The sequence below is a fragment of the Ranitomeya imitator genome, chromosome 2 (genome assembly GCF_032444005.1).
Source record: "Ranitomeya imitator isolate aRanImi1 chromosome 2, aRanImi1.pri, whole genome shotgun sequence".
Classification (NCBI taxonomy): domain Eukaryota; kingdom Metazoa; phylum Chordata; class Amphibia; order Anura; family Dendrobatidae; genus Ranitomeya; species Ranitomeya imitator.
In genome coordinates, this window is record NC_091283.1 from 369,589,391 (window position 1) to 369,610,573 (window position 21,183).

A 21,183-nucleotide genomic window follows, 5' to 3' on the forward strand; every position below is an offset into this window, starting at 1 on the left:
AACCCAATTAGTTTTAGACCACACACACTAACCTGTATCTAATTTTTCTATCCTTTCCTCCCACTACAATATAAAACCCACATTACATTTTATGAGACAGATAGATAGGGCCTATAGTGGAAATCATCTCACAATATAGTAGTCTGTTTCTCAGAGATCGCCTTAAATATGATCATTTTCCACATGCTGATTAATGAATGTAATTAGTACAATCTATTAACTATGCAACTGCTTTTTTTGGACAGATGATTCAGATCTTCTATCACTGAAATTGTCACCTCGGAGCTCCAGAGAACGTCACGCATTAACCCCTTCCCACCCAAGAAGCCGCGATCTGGCTGTAGGTGCAGAGAGCGGTGTGAGAATGTCTCAGTGATGGTCACATGTGGGGAATCGTCTGATCCGGGATCGGCTTCTCGTGTCGTAGATTGGAACATACACGACTGAGGGTCAGAAGTGACGTCATGTGATTTATTACCCCGGTCACTATTCTCGGGGGGACGGGGGGGCACAGTGTGCGCGATATGTGTCTGTACTATCCAACCCGCCAGGTCTGAGTCTACATCACCGGGAACAGAGGGAAAATATGTCTCCTGGAGCACAAACCCCCCAAAATCACCTCAGTAATGGAGGAGTTACTGCCCCCTACCCCCGCCCAGTAATGGGGAATCTCCAGCACCTACCTCCACCTGCAGAGCCGCACACCACATATATGGCTGCTCTGTGCGCACAGGACCTGTGATGAGGTCACAGGAGGGGAGGAGTCAGGGGTCACATGATCAGGGGCCTCAGTGTATGCAGGACTCTGCTGTGCTGGTTGTCATGGTGCTGGATGAGGGGAAGTTTATGTGTGAGGTCTAGAGAGGTTTACAGTGTGAATGTAGCAGAGCCGTGTGTGTACGGAGCGGAGCCGTGTGTACGATATGTACGGAGCGGAGCCGTGTGTGTACGATATGTAAGAAGTGGAGCCGTGTGTGTACGAGGTGTACGGAGAGGAGCCACATGTGTACGATGTGTACGGAGAGGAGCCACATGTGTACGAGGTGTACGGAGAGGAGCCACATGTGTACGATGTGTACGGAGCAGAGCCGCGTGTGTACAGAGAGGAGCCACATGTGTACGGAGCAGAGCCGTGTGTGTACGGAGAGGAGCCACAAGTGTACGATGTGTACGGAGCAGAGCCGTGTGTGTACGAGGTGTACGGAGCAGAGCCACATGTGTACGGAGCAGAGCCGTGTGTGTACGGAGAGGAGCCACAAGTGTACGATGTGTACGGAGCAGAGCCGTGTGTGTACGATGTGTAAGAAGTGGAGCCGTGTGTGTACGAGGTGTACGGAGAGGAGCCACATGTGTACGAGGTGTACGGAGAGGAGCCACATGTGTACGAGGTGTAAGGAGCGGAGCCGTGTGTGTATGAGGTGTACGGACCGGAGCCGTGTGTGTGCGAGGTGTAAGGAGCGGAGCCTTGTGTGTATGAGGTGTACGGAGCGGAGCCGTGTGTGTGCGAGGTATAAGGAGCGGAGCCAAAGCTGTATGAGGTGTATCGAGTGGAGTCGTGTGTGTATGATGTGTAAAGAGCAGAGCCGTGTGTGATGTGTGCGTAGCGGAGATGCAGCATCATATAAGTAGCAGTGCTATTTGCGCTAGGTAAATCTGATGTAAAGTTGTCAGTTGTGTCTTTGTGATGTGCATATAGCAGAGCTGTTTTTGTAACTACAGGTGCTTCTCATAAAATTAGAATATCATCAAAAAGTTAATTTATTTCTGTTCTTCAATACAAGTATAATGTATAGTCATTACAAACATAGTGATCTATTTCACGTGATTATTTCTGTTAATGTTGATGATTATGGCTTACAGCCAATGAAAACCCCAAAGTGATAATCTCAGTAAACTAGAATACTTTATTGTTGTGAATTCTGTGGCTGAGTTCACTTCTGTGGTCACAAGTGGTATTGCAGTCTCTGGGCTTCCTCCCTCAGGTGTTTTGGTGAGCTCGTTGGCTGCCTTGCTATTTAGCTCCACCTGAGTCTGTCTTCCTTGCTCCTTGTCAATGTTCCAGTGTTGGATCTGAGCTACTGCATCTTTCCTTGGGCCTGCTGCTCTGCTAGATAAGTGCTTCTAGTTTGTTTTCTGTTTTTTCTGTCCAGCTTGCTATTAACTTTTGCTGGAAGCTCTGAGAAGCAAAGGGGTGCACCGCCGTGCTGTTAGTTCGGCACGGTGGGTCTTTTTTGCCCCTTTGCGTGGTTTTCGTTTTAGGGTTTTTTGTAGACTGCATAGTTCTCTTTGCTATCCTCGCTCTGTCTAGAATATCGGGCCTCACTTTGCTGAATCTATTTCATTCCTACGTTTGTCTTTTCATCTTGCTAACAGTCATTATATGTGGGGGGCTGCCTATTCCTTTGGGGTATTTCTCTGAGGTAAGTCAGGCTTGTATTTCTATCTTCAGGCTAGTCAGCTCCTCAGGCAGTGCCGAGTTGCATAGGTAGTTGATAGGCGCAATCCACTGCTGCTTATAGTTGTGTGAGGATAGATCAGGTACTGCAGTCTACAGAGATTCCACGTCTCAGAGCTCGTCCTATTGTTTTTGGTTATTGCCAGATCTCTGTATGTGCGCTGATTACTGCACGCTGTGTTGCCTGATTGCCAGCCATAACAGTACAAGGAGCCCTCCAATGATTTCCAATAGAGGGAAAAAAGAAATCCTGACATCATTTTTTTTTCTTAGCTCTGTCTTCAGTCTTTTTTTTCCCCTAGACATTAGAGTGCTTCAGGACACAGCTGTGGACATGGATATTCAGGCTCTGTGCTCCTCAATGGATAATCTCGTTGTAAATGTACAAAAGATTCAAGATACTATTGATCAGAAATCGATGCTAGAACCAAGAATTCCGATTCCTGATTTGTTTTTTGGTGACAGAACTAAGTTCCTGAGCTTCAGAAATAATTGTAAGCTATTTTTGGCCTTGAAACCTCATTCTTCTGGTAATCCTATTCAACAGGTTTTGATTATTATTTCTTTTTTGCGCGGCGACCCACAGGACTGGGCGTTTTCTCTTGCACCAGGAGATTCTGCATTGAGTAATGTTGATGCATTTTTCCAGGCGCTGGGATTGCTTTACGATGAGCCTAATTCAGTGGATCAAGCTGAGAAAAATCTGCTGGCTTTATGCCAGGGTCAGGATGATGTAGAGGTATATTGTCAGAAATTTAGGAAATGGTCAGTACTCACTCTGTGGAATGAATCTGCACTAGCGGCTTTGTTCAGAAAGGGTCTCTCTGAAGCTCTTAAGGATGTAATGGTGGGATTTCCTATGCCTGCTGGTTTGAATGAGTCTATGTCCTTGGCCATTCAGATCGGTCGTCGCTTGCGCGAGCGTAAATCTGTGCACCATCTGGCGGTATTGTCTGAGAGTAAGCCTGAGCCTATGCAGTGCGACAGGACTATGACTAAAGTAGAACGGCACGAACACAGACGTCTGAACAGACTGTGTTTCTATTGTGGTGATTCTACTCATGCTATTTCTAATTGTCCTAAACGCACTAGGCGGTTCGATAGCTCTGCCGTTATTGGTACTGTACAGTCCAAATTCCTTTTGTCCATTACCTTAATGTGCTCTTTGTCATCATATTCTGTCATGGCGTTTGTGGATTCAGGCGCTGCCCTGAATCTGATGGATTTGGATTATGCTAAACGTTGTGGATTTTTCTTGGAGCCTTTGCGGTGTCCTATTCCGTTGAGAGGAATTGATGCTACACCTTTGGCCAAGAATAAGCCTCAGTACTGGGCCCAGCTGACCATGTGCATGGCTCCTGCACATCAGGAAGTTATTCGCTTTTTGGTACTGCATAATTTGCATGATGTGGTCGTGTTGGGGTTGCCATGGCTACAAACCCATAATCCAGTATTGGATTGGAACTCTATGTCGGTAACCAGCTGGGGTTGTCAGGGAGTACATGGTGATGTTCCATTTTTGTCTATTTCGTCATCCATTCCTTCTGACATCCCAGAGTTCTTGTCGGACTTTCAGGATGTATTTGAAGAGTCCAAGTCTGATGCCCTACCTCCGCATAGGAATTGTGATTGTGCTATCGATTTGATTCCTGGTAGTAAATTCCCTAAGGGTCGTTTATTTAATTTGTCCGTACCTGAACACACCGCTATGCGCAGTTATGTGAAGGAGTCCCTGGAGAAGGGACATATTCGCCCATCGTCGTCACCATTGGGAGCAGGGTTCTTTTTTGTAGCCAAGAAGGATGGTTCGCTAAGACCGTGTATTGATTACCGCCTTCTTAATAAGATCACTGTTAAGTTTCAGTATCCCTTGCCATTGATTTCTGACTTGTTTGCTCGGATTAAGGGGGCTAGTTGGTTTACTAAGATTGATCTTCGTGGTGCGTATAATCTGGTGAGAATCAGGCAGGGAGATGAATGGAAAACGGCATTTAATACGCCCGAGGGTCATTTTGAGTATCTGGTGATGCCGTTCGGACTTGCCAATGCTCCATCTGTTTTTCAGTCTTTTATGCATGACATTTTCCGTGAGTATCTGGATAAATTCTTGATTGTTTACTTGGATGACATTTTGATCTTCTCAGATGATTGGGAGTCTCATGTGAAGCAAGTCAGAATGGTTTTCCAGGTACTGCGTGCTAATTCCTTGTTCGTGAAGGGATCAAAGTGTCTCTTCGGTGTGCAGAAAGTTTCATTTTTGGGGTTCATCTTTTCCCCTTCTACTATCGAGATGGATCCGGTTAAGGTTCAGGCCATCCAGGATTGGACTCAGCCGACATCTCTAAAAAGTCTGCAGAAATTCCTGGGCTTTGCTAATTTTTATCGTCGCTTCATCTGTAATTTTTCTAGCATTGCCAGACCATTGACCGATTTGACCAAGAAGGGTGCTGATTTGGTTAATTGGTCTTCTGCTGCCGTGGAAGCTTTTCAGGAGTTGAAGCGTCGTTTTTGCTGTGCCCCTGTGTTGTGTCAACCTGATGTTTCTCTTCCGTTCCAGGTCGAGGTTGATGCTTCTGAGATTGGTGCAGGGGCGGTTTTGTCACAGAGAGGTTCTGGTTGCTCAGTGTTCAAACCATGTGCTTTCTTTTCCAGGAAATTTTCTGCTGCTGAGCGTAATTATGATGTGGGCAACCGAGAGTTGCTGGCCATGAAGTGGGCATTCGAGGAGTGGCGTCATTGGCTTGAGGGTGCTAAGCATCGCGTGGTGGTTTTGACTGATCATAAGAACCTTACTTATCTTGAGTCTGCCAAGCGCTTGAATCCTAGACAGGCCCGTTGGTCGTTATTTTTTGCTCGTTTTGATTTTGTGATTTCATACCTTCCGGGCTCTAAAAATGTGAAGGCGGATGCTCTGTCTAGGAGTTTTGTGCCCGACTCTCCGGGGTTATCTGAGCCGGCGAGTATCCTCAAGGAAGGAGTCATTGTGTCTGCCATCTCCCCTGATTTGCGGAGAGTGTTGCAGAAATTTCAGGCTAATAAACCTGATCGTTGTCCGGCCGAGAAACTGTTCGTCCCTGATAGGTGGACTAGTAAAGTTATCTCTGAACTTCATTGTTCGGTGCTGGCCGGTCATCCAGGAATCTTTGGTACCAGGGAGTTGGTTGCTAGATCCTTCTGGTGGCCATCTCTGTCACGGGATGTGCGTGCTTTTGTGCAGTCCTGTGGAATTTGTGCTAGGGCTAAGCCCTGCTGTTCACGTGCCAGTGGGTTGCTTTTGCCCTTGCCGGTCCCGAAGAGGCCTTGGACACATATTTCGATGGATTTCATTTCTGACCTTCCCGTTTCTCAAAAAATGTCGGTCATTTGGGTGGTCTGTGATCGCTTTTCTAAAATGGTCCATCTGGTGCCCTTGGTTAAATTGCCTTCCTCCTCTGATTTGGTGCCTTTGTTCTTCCAGCATGTGGTTCGTTTACATGGCATTCCTGAGAATATTGTTTCTGACAGAGGTTCCCAGTTTGTCTCGAGGTTCTGGCGAGCCTTTTGTGGTAGGATGGGCATTGACCTATCTTTTTCCTCGGCCTTCCATCCTCAGACTAATGGCCAGACCGAACGAACCAATCAGACCTTGGAAACATATCTGAGATGTTTTGTTTCCGCTGACCAGGATGATTGGGTGTCATTTTTGCCGTTGGCTGAGTTCGCCCTTAATAATCGGGCCAGCTCGGCTACCTTGGTCTCTCCATTTTTCTGCAATTCTGGGTTCCATCCTCGTTTCTCTTCAGGACAGGTTGAGTCTTCGGACTGTCCTGGTGTGGATTATGTGGTGGACAGGTTGCAGCAGATCTGGACTCAGGTAGTGGACAATTTGACCTTGTCCCAGGAGAAGGCTCAGCTTTTCGCTAATCGCAGACGCCGTGTGGGACCCCGACTTCGTGTTGGGGATCTGGTTTGGTTATCTTCTCGTCATATTCCTATGAAGGTTTCCTCTCCTAAATTTAAACCTCGTTTTATTGGTCCGTATAGGATTTCTGAGATTCTCAATCCGGTGTCTTTTCGTCTGACCCTCCCAGACTCCTTTTCCATACATAATGTATTCCATAGGTCGTTGTTGAGGAGATACGTGGCACCTATGGTTCCATCTGTGGAGCCTCCTGCCCCTGTTTTGGTGGAGGGGGAATTGGAGTATATTGTGGAGAAGATTTTGGATTCTCGTGTCTCTAGACGGAAACTCCAGTATCTGGTCAAATGGAAGGGTTATGCTCAGGAAGATAATTCCTGGGTTTTTGCCTCTGATGTCCATGCCCCAGATCTTGTTCGTGCCTTTCATGTGGCTCATCCTGGTCGGCCTGGGGGTTCTGGTGAGGGTTCGGTGACCCCTCCTCAAGGGGGGGGTACTGTTGTGAATTCTGTGGCTGAGTTCACTTCTGTGGTCACAAGTGGTATTGCAGTCTCTGGGCTTCCTCCCTCAGGTGTTTTGGTGAGCTCGTTGGCTGCCTTGCTATTTAGCTCCACCTGAGTCTGTCTTCCTTGCTCCTTGTCAATGTTCCAGTGTTGGATCTGAGCTACTGCATCTTTCCTTGGGCCTGCTGCTCTGCTAGATAAGTGCTTCTAGTTTGTTTTCTGTTTTTTCTGTCCAGCTTGCTATTAACTTTTGCTGGAAGCTCTGAGAAGCAAAGGGGTGCACCGCCGTGCTGTTAGTTCGGCACGGTGGGTCTTTTTTGCCCCTTTGCGTGGTTTTCGTTTTAGGGTTTTTTGTAGACTGCATAGTTCTCTTTGCTATCCTCGCTCTGTCTAGAATATCGGGCCTCACTTTGCTGAATCTATTTCATTCCTACGTTTGTCTTTTCATCTTGCTAACAGTCATTATATGTGGGGGGCTGCCTATTCCTTTGGGGTATTTCTCTGAGGTAAGTCAGGCTTGTATTTCTATCTTCAGGCTAGTCAGCTCCTCAGGCAGTGCCGAGTTGCATAGGTAGTTGATAGGCGCAATCCACTGCTGCTTATAGTTGTGTGAGGATAGATCAGGTACTGCAGTCTACAGAGATTCCACGTCTCAGAGCTCGTCCTATTGTTTTTGGTTATTGCCAGATCTCTGTATGTGCGCTGATTACTGCACGCTGTGTTGCCTGATTGCCAGCCATAACACTTTATAACAGCAGCTTGAAAAATTATTTTAAAATTAAATGCGCTCAATACTTGGTCGGGGCTCCTTCTGCATCAATTCCTGCATCAATGCGGCGTGGCATGGAGGCGATCAGTCTGTGGCACTGCTGAGGTGTTATGGAAGCCCAGGTTGCTTTGATAGCAGCCTTCAGCTTGTCTGCATTGCTGGGTCTGGTGTCTATGGGGTTAAGGTCAGACGAGTTTGCTGGCCAATCAAGCACAGTGATACTGTTGTTTTTAAACCAGGTATTTGTACTTTTGGCAGTGTGCACAGGTGCCAAGTCCTGCTGGAGAATGAATTTTCCATCTCCATAAAGCTTGTTGGTACAATGTGAACACAGACTAGAAAAAATTCTGATTTAGGTGAAATAATCGTTTATGTTGGCTGCTCTCGGATCACCAGTAGCCGGAGTAACGCAACACGTTAGCCAATCCCTTTTCTTTTGTGGTTGTAATAAACTTGTGACTGGGCATCTGAGAGATCAGACTAGCCTTGTCCATCACTTCTCAGTCAATTGTGTAATTGCACTGACGATTGGAGGCAGTGGAGTTGCGTCCCTTGTCATATTGGTGGCAGCAGTAGGATTTGTGTGACCCCCCCACAGCTGTTATCCTTGACACAGTGTGTCCAGAACTAAACACCGATGGGGCCACTGAACAGCAGCAGCCGCGTCAGGAAGACAAGAATAGGACGTCATCGTATGAAGATGGGAGGCACCGGACCCAGACCGCGACACCCATCGGACCTGAACCGAACCGGGACCGCCCCTGGGTGAGTATAATTTATCCTGTTTTTCTTATCTTGCAGGTTACATCAGGGGCTTATCTACAGCATTACAGAATGTTGTAGATAAGCCCCTGATGCCGGTGGCCACATATTATAGGCAAATTTTGGGGTGACAGATTCCCTTTAACCCCTTTACCCCCAAGGGTGGTTTGCACGTTAATGACCAGGCCAATTTTTACAATTCTGACCACTGTCCCTTTATGAGGTTATAACTCTGGAACGCTTCAACGGATCCCAGTGATTCTGACATTGTTTTCTCATGACATATTGTACTTCATGATAGTGGTAAAATTTCTTTGATATTACCTGCGTTTATTTGTGTTAAAAACTGAAATTTGGTGAAAATTTTGAAAATTTTGCAATTTTCCAACTTTGTGATTTAATTGCACAAAAATTCAGAGATGTGTCACACAAAATACTTAATAAGTAACATTTCCCACATTTTTTTTTGTTAGGGAGTTATAAGGGTTAAAAGTTGACCAGCAATTTCTAATTTTTGCAACACCATTTTTTTTTCTAGGGACCACATCTCATTTGAAGTCATTTTGAGGGGTCTATATTATAGAAAATACCCAAGTGTGACACCACTCTTAAAACTGCACCCCTCAAGGTGCTCAAAACCATATTCAAGAAGTTTATTAATCCTTCTGGTGCTTCACAGGAATTTTTGGAATGTTTAAATAAAAATGAACATTTAACTTTTTTTCACAAAAAATTTATTTCAGCTCCAATTTGTTTTATTTTACCAAGGGTAACAGGAGAAAATGGACCCCAAAAGTTGTTGTACAATTTGTCCTGAGTACACCGATACCCCATGTGTGGGGGTAAACCACTGTTTGAGCTTGGAAGCGAAGGAGCGCCATTTGACTTTTCAATGCAAAATTGACTGGAATCGAGATGGGACACCATGTTGCGTTTGGAGAGCCCCTGATGTGCCTAAACATTGAAACCCCCCACAAGTGACACCATTTAGGAAAGTAGACCCCCTAAGGAAGTTATCTAGAGGTGTGGTGAGCACTTTGACCCACCAAGTGCTTTACAGAAGTTTATAATGCAGAACCGTAAAAATAAAAAATCATTTTTTTCACAAAAATTATCTTTTCGCCCCCAATATTTTATTTTCCCAAGGGTAAGAGAAGAAATTTGACCCTAAAAGTTGTTGTACAATTTTTCCTGAGTACACTGATACCCCATATGTGGGGGTAAACCACTGTTTGGGCGCATGGGAGAGCTCGGAAGGGAAGGAGCGCCGTTTGACTTTTCAATGCAAAATTGACAGGAATTGAGATGGGAAGCCATGTTGCGTTTGGAGAGCCACTGATGTGCCTAAACATTGAAACCCCCCACAAGTGACACCATTTTGGAAAGTAGACCCCCTAAGGAACCTATATAGATGTATGCTGAGCGCTTTGACCCACCAAGGGCTTCACAGAAGTTTATAATGCAAAGCCGTAAAAATAAAACAAAAATTTACAAAAATTATTTTTTAGCCCCCAGTTTTGTATTTTCCCGAGGGTAACAGGAGAAACTGGACCCCGAAAGTTGTTGTCCATTTTGTCCTGAGTGCGCTGATACCCCATATATGGGGTGGAACTGCCGTTTGGACGCATGGGAGGGCTCGGAAGGGAAGGAGCGCCATTTGGAATGCAGACTTAGATGGAATGGTCTGCAGGCGTCACATTGCATTTGCAGAGCCCTTAATGTACCTAAACAGTAGAATCCCCCCACAAGTGACACCATTTTGTAAAGTAGACCCCTAAGGAACTTATCTAGATGTGTTGTGAGAGCTTTGAACCCCCAAGTATTTCACTACAGTTTATAATGCAGAGCCGTGAAAATAAAAAAAAAACTTTCCCCCCCAAATTATTTTTTAGCCCCCAGTTTTGTATTTTCCCGAGGGTAAGAAGAGAAATTCGACCCCAACAGTTGTCCAATTTGTCCTGAGTACGCTGATACCCCATAAGTGGGGGGGAGCCACCATTTGGGCGCATGGGAGGGCTCGGAAGGGAAGGAGCGCCATTTGGAATGCAGACTTAGATGGAATGGTCCGCAGGCGTCACATTGCGTTTGCAGAGCCCCTAATGTACCTAAACAGTAGAAACCCCCCACAAGTGACCCCATATTGGAAACTAGACCCCCAAGGAACTTATCTAGATGTGTTGTGAGAACTTTGAGCCCCCAAATGTTTAACTACAGTTTATAATGCAGGGCCGTGAAAATAAAAAATCTTTGGACCCCAAAAGTTGTTGTCCTATTTGTCCTGAGTACGCTGATACCCCATATGTTGGGGTAAACCCGTTTGGGCACATGGGAGAGCTCGGAAGGGAAGGAGCAGAACTTTTTCAACGCAGAATTGGCTGGAATTGAGATCGGACGCCATGTCGCGTTTGGAGAACCCCTGATGTGCCTAAACAGTGGAAACCCCCCAATTATAACTGAAACCCTAATCCAAACAGACCCCTAACCCTAATCCCAACAGTAACCCTAACCACACCTCTAACCCTGACATACCCCTAACCCTAATCCCAACCCTATTTCCAACCGTAAATGTAATCTAAACCTTAACTGTAACCCTAGCCCCAACTCAAGCCCTAACCCTAGCCCCAACCCTAGCCCTAACTCTAGCCCTAACCCTAATGGGAAAATGGAAATAAATACATTTTTTTAATTTTTCCCTAACTAAGGGGGTGATGAAGGGGGGTTTGATTTACTTTTATAGCGGGTTTTTTAGCGGATTTTTATGATTGGCAGCCGTCACACACTGAAAGACGCTTTTTATTGCAAAAAATATTTTTTACGTTACCACATTTTGAGAGCTATAATTTTTCCATATTTTGGTCCACAGAGTTATGTGAGGTCTTGTTTTTTGTGGGACGAGTTGATGTTTTTATTGGAAACATTTTCGGGCACGTGACATTTTTTGATCTCTTTTTATTCTGATTTTTGTGAGGCAGAATGACCAAAAACCAGCTATTCATTAATTTCTTTTGGGGAAGGCGTTTACACCATTCCGCGTTTGGTAAAATTGATAAAGCAGTTTTATTCTTCAGGTCAGTACGATTACAGCGATACCTCATTTATATCATTTTTTTATGTTTTGGCGCTTTTATACGATAAAAACTATTTTATAGAGAAAATAATTATTTTTGCATCGCTTTATTCTCACAACTATAACTTTTTTATTTTTTTGGTGATGATGCTGTATGGCGGCTCGTTTTTTGTGGGACAAGATGACGTTTTCAGCGGTACCATGGTTATTTATATCCATCTTTTTGATCGCGTGTTATTCCACTTTTTGTTTGGCGGTATGAGAATAAAGCGTTGTTTTTTTTTTTTTTTTTTCTTACGGTGTTTACTGAAGGGGTTAACTAGTGGGCCAGTTTTATAGGTCGGGTCATTACGGACGCGGCGATACTAATTATGTGTACTTTTATTGTTTTTTTTTATTTAGATAAAGAAATGTATTTATGGGAATATTTTTTTTTTTTCATTATTTAGGAATTTTTTTTTTAACTTTTTTACTTTGTCCTGGGGAGGGGGGGGGGCATCACAGATCGTTGATCTGACAGATTGCACAGCACTCTGTCAGATCACTGATCTGCCTTACAGAACTGCAGGCTTACCAAGCGCCTGCTCTGAGCAGGCACTTGGTAAGCCACCTCCCTCCCTGCAGGACCCGGATGCCGCGGCCATATTGGATCCGGGCCTGCTGCAGGGAGGGAGGTAGGAGACCCTCGGAGCAACGTGATCACATTGCATGGCTCCGGGGGTCTCAGGGAAGCACGCAGGGAGCCCCCTCCCTGCGTGATGCTTCCCTGTACAGCCGGCACACCGCGATCATGTTTGATCGCGGTGTGTCGGGGGTTAATGTGCCGGGGGCGGTCCGTGACCGCTCCTGGCACATAGTGCCGGATGTCAGCTGCGATAGTCAGGGATAGTATGACGTACTATCCCGTCGGTGGGCATACGGGCCCACCCCACCTCGACGGGATAGTACGTCAGATGTCAGAAAGGGGTTAAAAAAGACATCAACAAACTGCAGCAAGTTCAGAGAAGAATGACCAGAATGGTGACCGGTCTGCAAACTACGTCCTATGAGGAACGGCTACAGGATTTGGGAATGTTTAGCTTGGAAAAAAGAAGACTGAGAGGAGAATTAATAGCTGACTACAAATATCTCAAGGGCTGTCACATTAATAATAATAATCTTTATTTTTATATAGCGCTAACATATTCCGCAGCGCTTTACAGTTTTGCACACATTATCATTGTTGTCCCCGATGGGGCTCACAATCTAAATTCCCTATCAGTATGTCAGTATTGCAGAAGGATCACCTTTATTCTCATTTGCACAAGGAAAGACTAGATATTAGAAAAAACTTTTTGACAGTAAGGGTGATCAATGAGTGGAACAGGCTGCCATGAGAGGTGGTGAGTTCTCCTTCAATGGAAGTTTTCAAACAGAGGCTGGACAGACATCTGTCTGGGAAGATTTAGTGAATCCTGCTTTGAGCAGGGGGTTGGACCAAAATGACCAAGAAGGTCCCTTTCCGACTCTAACATTCTATGATTCTATAATTATTGTTTCTTCCTTTCACCCATGACAGCACCCCAGATAGAGTAGAAGATAAACCTAAATGCCTAGGGAGGTAGGAAGATCTGAAATCACATTGATAGAAATTTTAAAAAGCACAAGGTGAGGACTAGATTACAGTCTTACATATTTGTTCAATAGAAACATTTGCCCTTTCAACCTAGGAGGTCGAAACAGCTCTAGTAGAGCTCCAGAATGGTCTGATCACTCACAACTGCGATGGCTGCACTAATCAATCTAGATAACAAGGTTTTGGATGCTCTGTAATATTTCTTGGGACCCTGAAAGAAAATGAAGAGAGGCTAGCACTTCCTCCAAGTCTCCGTAGTAAGAGTCAAAGTGCATCAGACATGTAAATTGAAGATGTACTATTTTGCCAGATTGATAGCAATGTGTAGAAAACTTCTATGTGGTTTTAAAACTGGTATCTGAAGATATGCATCATGATACCATTGCCATGAAATACAAGAAAACTGGAAGACAATAGCGCAAAATGGGGTCTTACCTGGATATAGGATATGAGAACGATAGGTACAGGTATGTGCTCACGTGGCAAATTTGTGTGCCAAAACAAGAAAGAAAGCTCAGTAGAACGTCTGCTGCAAATCCAGGATGCATGCAATGGAAGGAAAAACCATAGAAAATGGATTTCTACTGCACTTCTGAAGACACCAAACGATGAAAAAGGAGATCCAGGAGTCGATGTGTTGAGAATTGCAGTTTTATTAGTCAACGAGTTTCAATGTTCATAGACATCTTCATCAGGACAAAACCCAAAAACCACATTGTTCTGAAGAAGAAATCTGTATGTAAGCTCTAATTGGATTGAGGAGGTCCCCTCTCCTGCAGAGTGTAAGCTCTTATGGTCAGTGGGGTTCTCTCTCACTCGTTCTCTCTCTCTCCTGTAGAGTGTAAGCTCTTATGGTCAGTGGGGTTCTCTCTCACTCATTCTCTCTCTCTCTCTCCTGTATAATGTAAGCTCTTATGATCAGTGAGGTTCTCTCTCACTTGTTCTCTCTCTCCTTTAGAGTGTAAGCTCTTATGATCAGTGGGGTTCTTTCTCACTCATTCTCTCTCTCCTGTACAGTATAAGCTCTTATGGTCAGTGGGGTTCTCTCCTACTCATTCTCTCTCTCCTGTAGAGTGTAAGCTCTTATGGTGAGTTGGGTTCTCTCTCACTCGTTATCTCTCTCTCTTGTAGTCTGTAAGCTCTTATGGTCAGTGGGGATCTCTCTCACTCATTCTCTCTCTCCTTTAGAGTGTAAGCTCTTATGGTCAGTGGGGCTCTCCCTCACTCATTCTCTCTCTCTCCCTGTAGAGTGTAAGCTCTTATGGTCAGTGGGGTTCTATCTCTACAATCTCTCAAGTGTATTTTCCAAGCAACTACAAGTTTTACAGTATTGAGATTCAGGCTAATATATTTCCTACAAATCAAATTTTTGGGAGAAAATATATCAAAGTCAAATTTCAAAAGATCCGCTTATCTTTAATGGTGTCCTTTTGGAAAAATAGAAAATAGCTTCAAATAATATAACACATCCAGGGTACAAATATGGAATACAAAATCATAAATGAGCCAAGAGGTCTCCTTCCCAGTACAGGCAGTTTACTAATGTTGTATATGGAGGACCTTCACTCTGTCCTTACAAAATAGAGTGAAAGGGGTTCCTGATTACATTTATCTGTTTCACTGCAGCTAGTAATAAACTTATTCAATTATACATTTTCCATCAATACTACCTTACATCTGTGTGACTTCTTACAATAGGTGGAGTTCCTACATCACAATGTTACAGATGCCCGTAGAGGAGTCCTGATGTACTCATAGTCATGTGCAGCAGTGTATAAGACTGTCAGTGTTTTACTGAAGTAGAAAATTTGGAGAGTAACAAAAGCACAAATAAGGTCTTATCTGGTTAAAAACATGGGGTCCACCAGGGAGAGGGTGCATCGGGGAGAGATTGTTTTGTTGCAACGAAGCAACATGTAAAAAGCATAGATCAGCTGCTGCAGGACACGGGACGATATTGGTGAAAACGGGTGCATGTCCCCAAATCAGCGCTGCTGATAAAGATGGATGGCGGACAATATTCTTTAAAGCTTTTTTTCAAAAAGGTTAATAGTCAACGTGTTTCGAGGTCAGGCAGGCCCTCTTTCTCAGGACAAAACCTTACAAGAAGATTGTCAGATCTGCACGTTTTTAAATGCTGCCTGATATATTTTTTTAAATAAAAATGTATAAACAATAAAAAGAACCAGTTCATATCTCGGATGGGTTGTTTCTCAAAGACAAATACACATGTTTTGATAAAGGAGTTTTTTATTCAGCAATCATTTTTATATAAATACCGTATATACTCGAGTATAAGCCGACCCGAGTATAAGCCGACCCCCCTAATTTTGCCACAAAAAACTGGGAAAACCTATTGACTCGAGTATAAGCCTAGGGTGGAAATGCAGCTACCGGTGAATTTCAAAAATAAAAATAGATCATTATTTCCCCATAGCTGTGCCATATAGTGCTCTGCGCCGTTCATATCTCCCCATAGCTGTGCCCCATATAGTGCTCTGCACTGTTCATATTCCCCCTTGGCTGTGCCATATAGTGCTCTGCAGCGTTCATATCTCCCCATAGCTGTGCCCCATACAGTGCTCTGCAGCGTTCATATCTCCCCATAGCTGTGCCCCATATAGTGCTCTGCAGCGTTCATATCTCCCCATAGCTGTGCCCCATATAGTGCTCTGCACTGTTCATATTCCCCCTTGGCTGTGCCATATAGTGCTCTGCAGCGTTCATATCTCCCCATAGCTGTGCCATATAGTGCTCTGCAGCGTTCATATCTCCCCATAGCTGTGCCCCATACAGTGCTCTGCAGCGTTCATATCTCCCCATAGCTGTGCCCCATATAGTGCTCTGCAGCGTTCATATCTCCCCATAGCTGTGCCCCATATAGTGCTCTGCACTGTTCATATTCCCCCTTGGCTGTGCCATATAGTGCTCTGCAGCGTTCATATCTCCCCATAGCTGTGCCATATAGTGCTCTGCAGCGTTCATATCTCCCCATAGCTGTGCCCCATACAGTGCTCTGCAGCGTTCATATCTCCCCATAGCTGTGCCCCATATAGTGCTCTGCAGCATTCATATCTCCCCATAGCTGTGCCCCATATAGTGCTCTGCAGCGTTCATATCTCCCCATAGCTGTGCCCCATACAGTGCTCTGCAGCGTTCATATCTCCCCATAGTTGTGCCCCATACAGTGCTCTGCAGCGTTCATATCTCCCCATAGCTGTGCCCCATACAGTGCTCTGCAGCGTTCATATCTCCCCATAGCTGTGCCCTATACAGTGCTCTGCAGCGTTCATATCTCCCCATAGCTGTGCCCTATACAGTGCTCTGCAGCGTTCATATCTCCCCATAGCTGTGCCCCATATAGTGCTCTGCAGCGTTCATATATCCCCATAGATGCTCCACATAAATCTGTGCCATGGCCGCTGCTGCTGCTGCAATAAAAAAAAAAAAGCCATACTCACCTTTCTTGCTTGCAGCTCCCAGCGTCCGGTCCCGGCGTCTCGTCCCGGCGTCTCTGCACTGACTGATCAGGCAGAGGGCGCCGCGCACACTATATGCGTCATCGCGCCCTCTGACCTGCACAGTCAGAGCGGAGACGCTGGGAAGATGGAGCGGCGCCCGGCGGCTGGAACGCGGACAGGTGAATATGACATACTTACCTAGTCCCAGCGATCCTGGCGCTCCCCGCCTGTCACAGCTGTCTTCGGTGCCGCAGCTTCTTTCTCTATCAGCGGTCACCGTTACCGCTGATTAGAGAAATGAATATGCAGCTCCACCCCTATGGGAGGTGGAGTGTTGTGGATTCTGTTTTTGGGCTCCCTCTGGTGGTTACAGATGGTACTGGGTGACTTGTGTTCTCTGCTGTCTCTGGTGTCCACCTGTTCTATCAGGATATGGGAGTTTCCTATTTAACCTGGCTTTCTTGTCATTTCCTCGCCGGCGATCAATGTAATCAGTGTGTCTTGTTACCTCTGCTTTCCGCTTCTGTAATCATCAGGACAAGCTAAGTTTTTGATTTTCCTGTTCCACGTTTTGCTTTATTTTTGTTTTAGTCCAGCTTGCAGTTATGTGATTCCTTGTTGCTGGTTGCTCTAGTAGGCTGATATTACTCCTCATGTTCCATGAGTTGGCACATGAGTTCAAGTAATTTCAGGATGGTTTTTTGTAGGGTTTTTCGCTGACCGTGCAGTTCACTTTTGTATCCTCTGCTATCTAGTTTTAGCGGGCCTCATTTTGCTGAATCTGTTTTCATTACTACGTATGTGCTTTCCTCTCATTTCACCGTCATTACATGTGGGGGGCTGCTATTTCTGTGGGGTGTTTCTCTGGAGGCAAGAGAGGTCTTTGTTTCTTCTAATAGGGGAAGCTAGTCCTTCGGCTGGCGCGAGACGTCTAGAATCATCGTAGGCACGTTCCCCGGCTACTGCTAGTGTTGTGAATTAGGTTCAGGATCGCGGTCAGCTCAGTTTCCATCACCCTAGAGCTTGTTCTGTTTTTTTGTGCTTGTCCTTTTGTGATCCCCTGCCATTGGGATCATGACAGTATCGCCGGCCCGAAAAGTGGTAATCGTATTGGCTGAAGTAGGAGGAAAAGTAGTCTGAGGAAGTTTTTTTTTTTTTTTTCCTTCCCTCAGAGTTTGCTGCCTAGCCTTAATTGCAGCCTGGCTGCGTCTTACCTCCTCTTAATCCTTGAATGGCTCTGACCTCAGCTGTTTATTATGGACGTCCAGAGTTTGACTTCCAGCCTGAATAATCTTGCTGCTAAGGTTCAAAATATACAAGATTTTGTTGTACATGCTCCTATGTCTGAACCTAGAATTCCTATCCCAGAGTTTTTTTCTGGAGATAGATCTAGTTTTCTGAATTTTAGGAACAATTGCAAGTTGTTTCTTTCTTTGAAATCTCGCTCCTCTGGAGACCCTGCTCAGCAAGTCAAGATTGTAATATCTTTCCTGCGGGGTGACCCTCAGAATTGGGCATTTGCATTGGCACCAGGGGATCCTGCGTTGCTCAATGTGGATGCGTTTTTTCTGGCATTGGGTTTGCTCTATGAGGAACCTAACCTAGAGATTCAGGCTGAAAAAGCTTTATTGGCTCTCTCTCAGGGGCAAGATGAAGCAGAAAAATATTGTCAGAAATTTCGGAAATGGTCGGTGCTTACTCAGTGGAATGAGTGCGCTCTGGCTGCAAGATTCAGAGATGGCCTTTCTGAGGCCATTAAAGATGTTATGGTGTGGTTCCCTGCGCCTACAGGTCTGAATGAGTCTATGACTATGGCTATTCAGATTGATCGGCGTTTACGGGAGCGCAAACCTGTGCATCATTTGGCGGTGTCTTCTGAACAGGCACCTGAGACAATGCAATGTGATAGAATTCAGTCCAGAAGTGAACGGCAAAACTATAGGCGGAAAAATGGGTTGTGTTTTTATTGTGGTGATTCAGCTCATGTTATATCAGCATGCTCTAAACGCACAAAAAAGGTTGATAAGTCTGTTGCCATTAGTACTTTACAGTCTAAGTTCATTCTGTCTGTGACTCTGATTTGTTCATTATCAGCCATTTCCGTCGATGCCTATGTGGATTCAGGCGCTGCCCTGAGTCTTATGGATTGGTCATTTGCCAACCGCTGTGGGTTTAGTCTCGAGCCTCTGGAAGTCCCTATTCCTTTGAAAGGAATTGACTCTACACCTTTGGCTATGAATAAACCTCAGTACTGGACACACGTGACCATGCGTATGACTCCCGTTCATCAGGAGGTGATTCGCTTCCTGGTACTGTATAATTTACATGATGTCTTAGTGCTTGGTCTGCCATGGTTACAAACTCATAACCCAGTCTTGGACTGGAAAACGATGTCTGTGTTAAGCTGGGGATGTCAGGGGGTTCATGATGATGCACCTCCGATTTCTATCGCTTCATCTACTCCTTCTGAGGTTCCTGTATTTTTGTCTGATTATCGGGATGTTTTTGAGGAGCCTAAGCTCAATTCGCTTCCTCCTCACAGGGATTGCGATTGTGCTATAGATTTGATTCCTGGCAGTAAATTTCCTAAAGGTCGTTTGTTCAATCTGTCAGTGCCAGAGCATACTGCTATGCGGGATTATGTTAAGGAGTCCTTGGAAAAGGGACATATCCGTCCATCTTCGTCTCCTTTGGGAGCAGGTTTTTTTTTCGTGGCCAAAAAAGATGGTTCCTTGAGGCCTTGTATAGATTACCGTCTTTTGAATAAGATTACGGTCAAATATCAGTATCGTTTGCCTTTGTTGACTGATTTGTTCGCTCGCATTAAGGGGGCTAAATGGTTCACTATACGCACCCCGAAGATCAATCTTAATCTTGTGCGGATTAAGCAGGGTGATGAGTGGAAAACCGCATTTAATACGCCTGAGGGCCATTTTGAGTATTTGGTGATGCCTTTTGGACTTTCTAATGCTCCTTCTGTCTTCCAGTCCTTTATGCACGATATTTTCCGTGAATATCTGGATAAATTTATGATTGTGTATTTGGATGATGTTTTGGTTTTTTCTGATGACTGGGAGTCCCATGTTCAGCAGGTCAGGAAGGTGTTTCAGGTCCTGCGGGCCAATTCTTTGTTTGTGAAAGGTTCAAAGTGTCTCTTTGGAGTCCAGAAGATTTCTTTTTTGGGGTATATTTTTTCCCCTTCTACTATTGAGATGGATCCCGTCAAGGTTCAAGCTATTTGTGACTGGACGCAGCCTACATCTCTTAAGAGTCTACAGAAGTTCTTGGGCTTTGCTAATTTTTATCGTCGTTTCATAACTAATTTTTCTAGTGTTGTTAAGCCTTTGACGGATCTGACTAAGAAGGGTGCTGATGTTGCTGATTGGTCTCCTGCGGCTGTGGAGGCCTTTCAGGAACTTAAGCGCCGGTTTTCTTCTGCTCCTGTGTTGCGTCAGCCAGATGTTTCGCTTCCTTTTCAGGTTGAGGTTGATGCTTCTGAGATTGGAGCGGGGGCGGTTTTGTCACAGAGAAGCTCCGATTGCTCGGTGATGAAGCCATGTGCATTCTTTTCTAGAAAGTTTTCGCCCACTGAGCGGAATTATGATGTTGGTAATCGGGAGCTTTTGGCCATGAAGTGGGCATTTGAGGAGTGGCGTCATTGGCTTGAGGGTGCTAGACATCGTGTGGTGGTCTTGACTGATCACAAAAATTTGATTTACCTTGAGTCTGCCAAGCGTCTGAATCCTAGACAGGCTCGTTGGTCACTGTTTTTCTCCCGTTTCGATTTTGTGGTTTCATACCTGCCAGGTTCAAAGAATGTGAAGGCGGATGCTCTTTCTAGGAGTTTTGTGCCTGATTCCCCTGGAAATTCTGAGCCCACTGGTATCCTTAGGGATGGGGTGATTTTGTCGGCTGTCTTCCCAGACTTGCGACGTGCTTTGCAGGAGTTTCAGGCGGATAAACCTGATCGTTGTCCGCCTGAAAGACTGTTTGTTCCGGATAATTGGACCAGTAGTCATCTCCGAGGTCCATTCTTCTGCGTTGGCAGGTCATCCTGGAATATTTGGTACTAGAGACTTGGTAGCCAGGTCTTTTTGGTGGCCTTCCTTGTCGAGGGATGTGCGTTCTTTTGTGCAGTCTTGTGAAGTTTGCGCTCGGGCTAAGCCTTGCTGTTCTCGGGCCAGTGGATTGTTGTCACCTTTGCCTATCCCGAAGAGGCCTTGGACGCACATTTCCATGGACTTTATTTCGGATCTCCCTGTCTCTCAAAAAATGTCCGCCATCTGGGTTGTGTGTGACCGCTTTTCTAAGATGGTTCATCTGGTACCCTTGCCTAAGTTACCTTCCTCCTCTGACTTGGTCCCTCTGTTTTTTCAGAACATGGTTCGTTTGCATGGGATTCCGGAGAACATTGTTTCTGACAGGGGATCCCAGTTTGTGTCTAGATTTTGGCGGACGTTCTGTGCTAAGATGGGCATTGATTTGTCCTTTTCGTCTGCATTCCATCCTCAGACGAATAGCCAGACGGAACGAACTAATCAGACCTTGGAAACTTATTTAAGGTGTTTTGTTTCTGCTGATCAAGATGACTGGGTTACCTTTTTGCCGCTTGCCGAATTTGCCCTTAATAATCGGGCTAGTTCTGCTACCTTG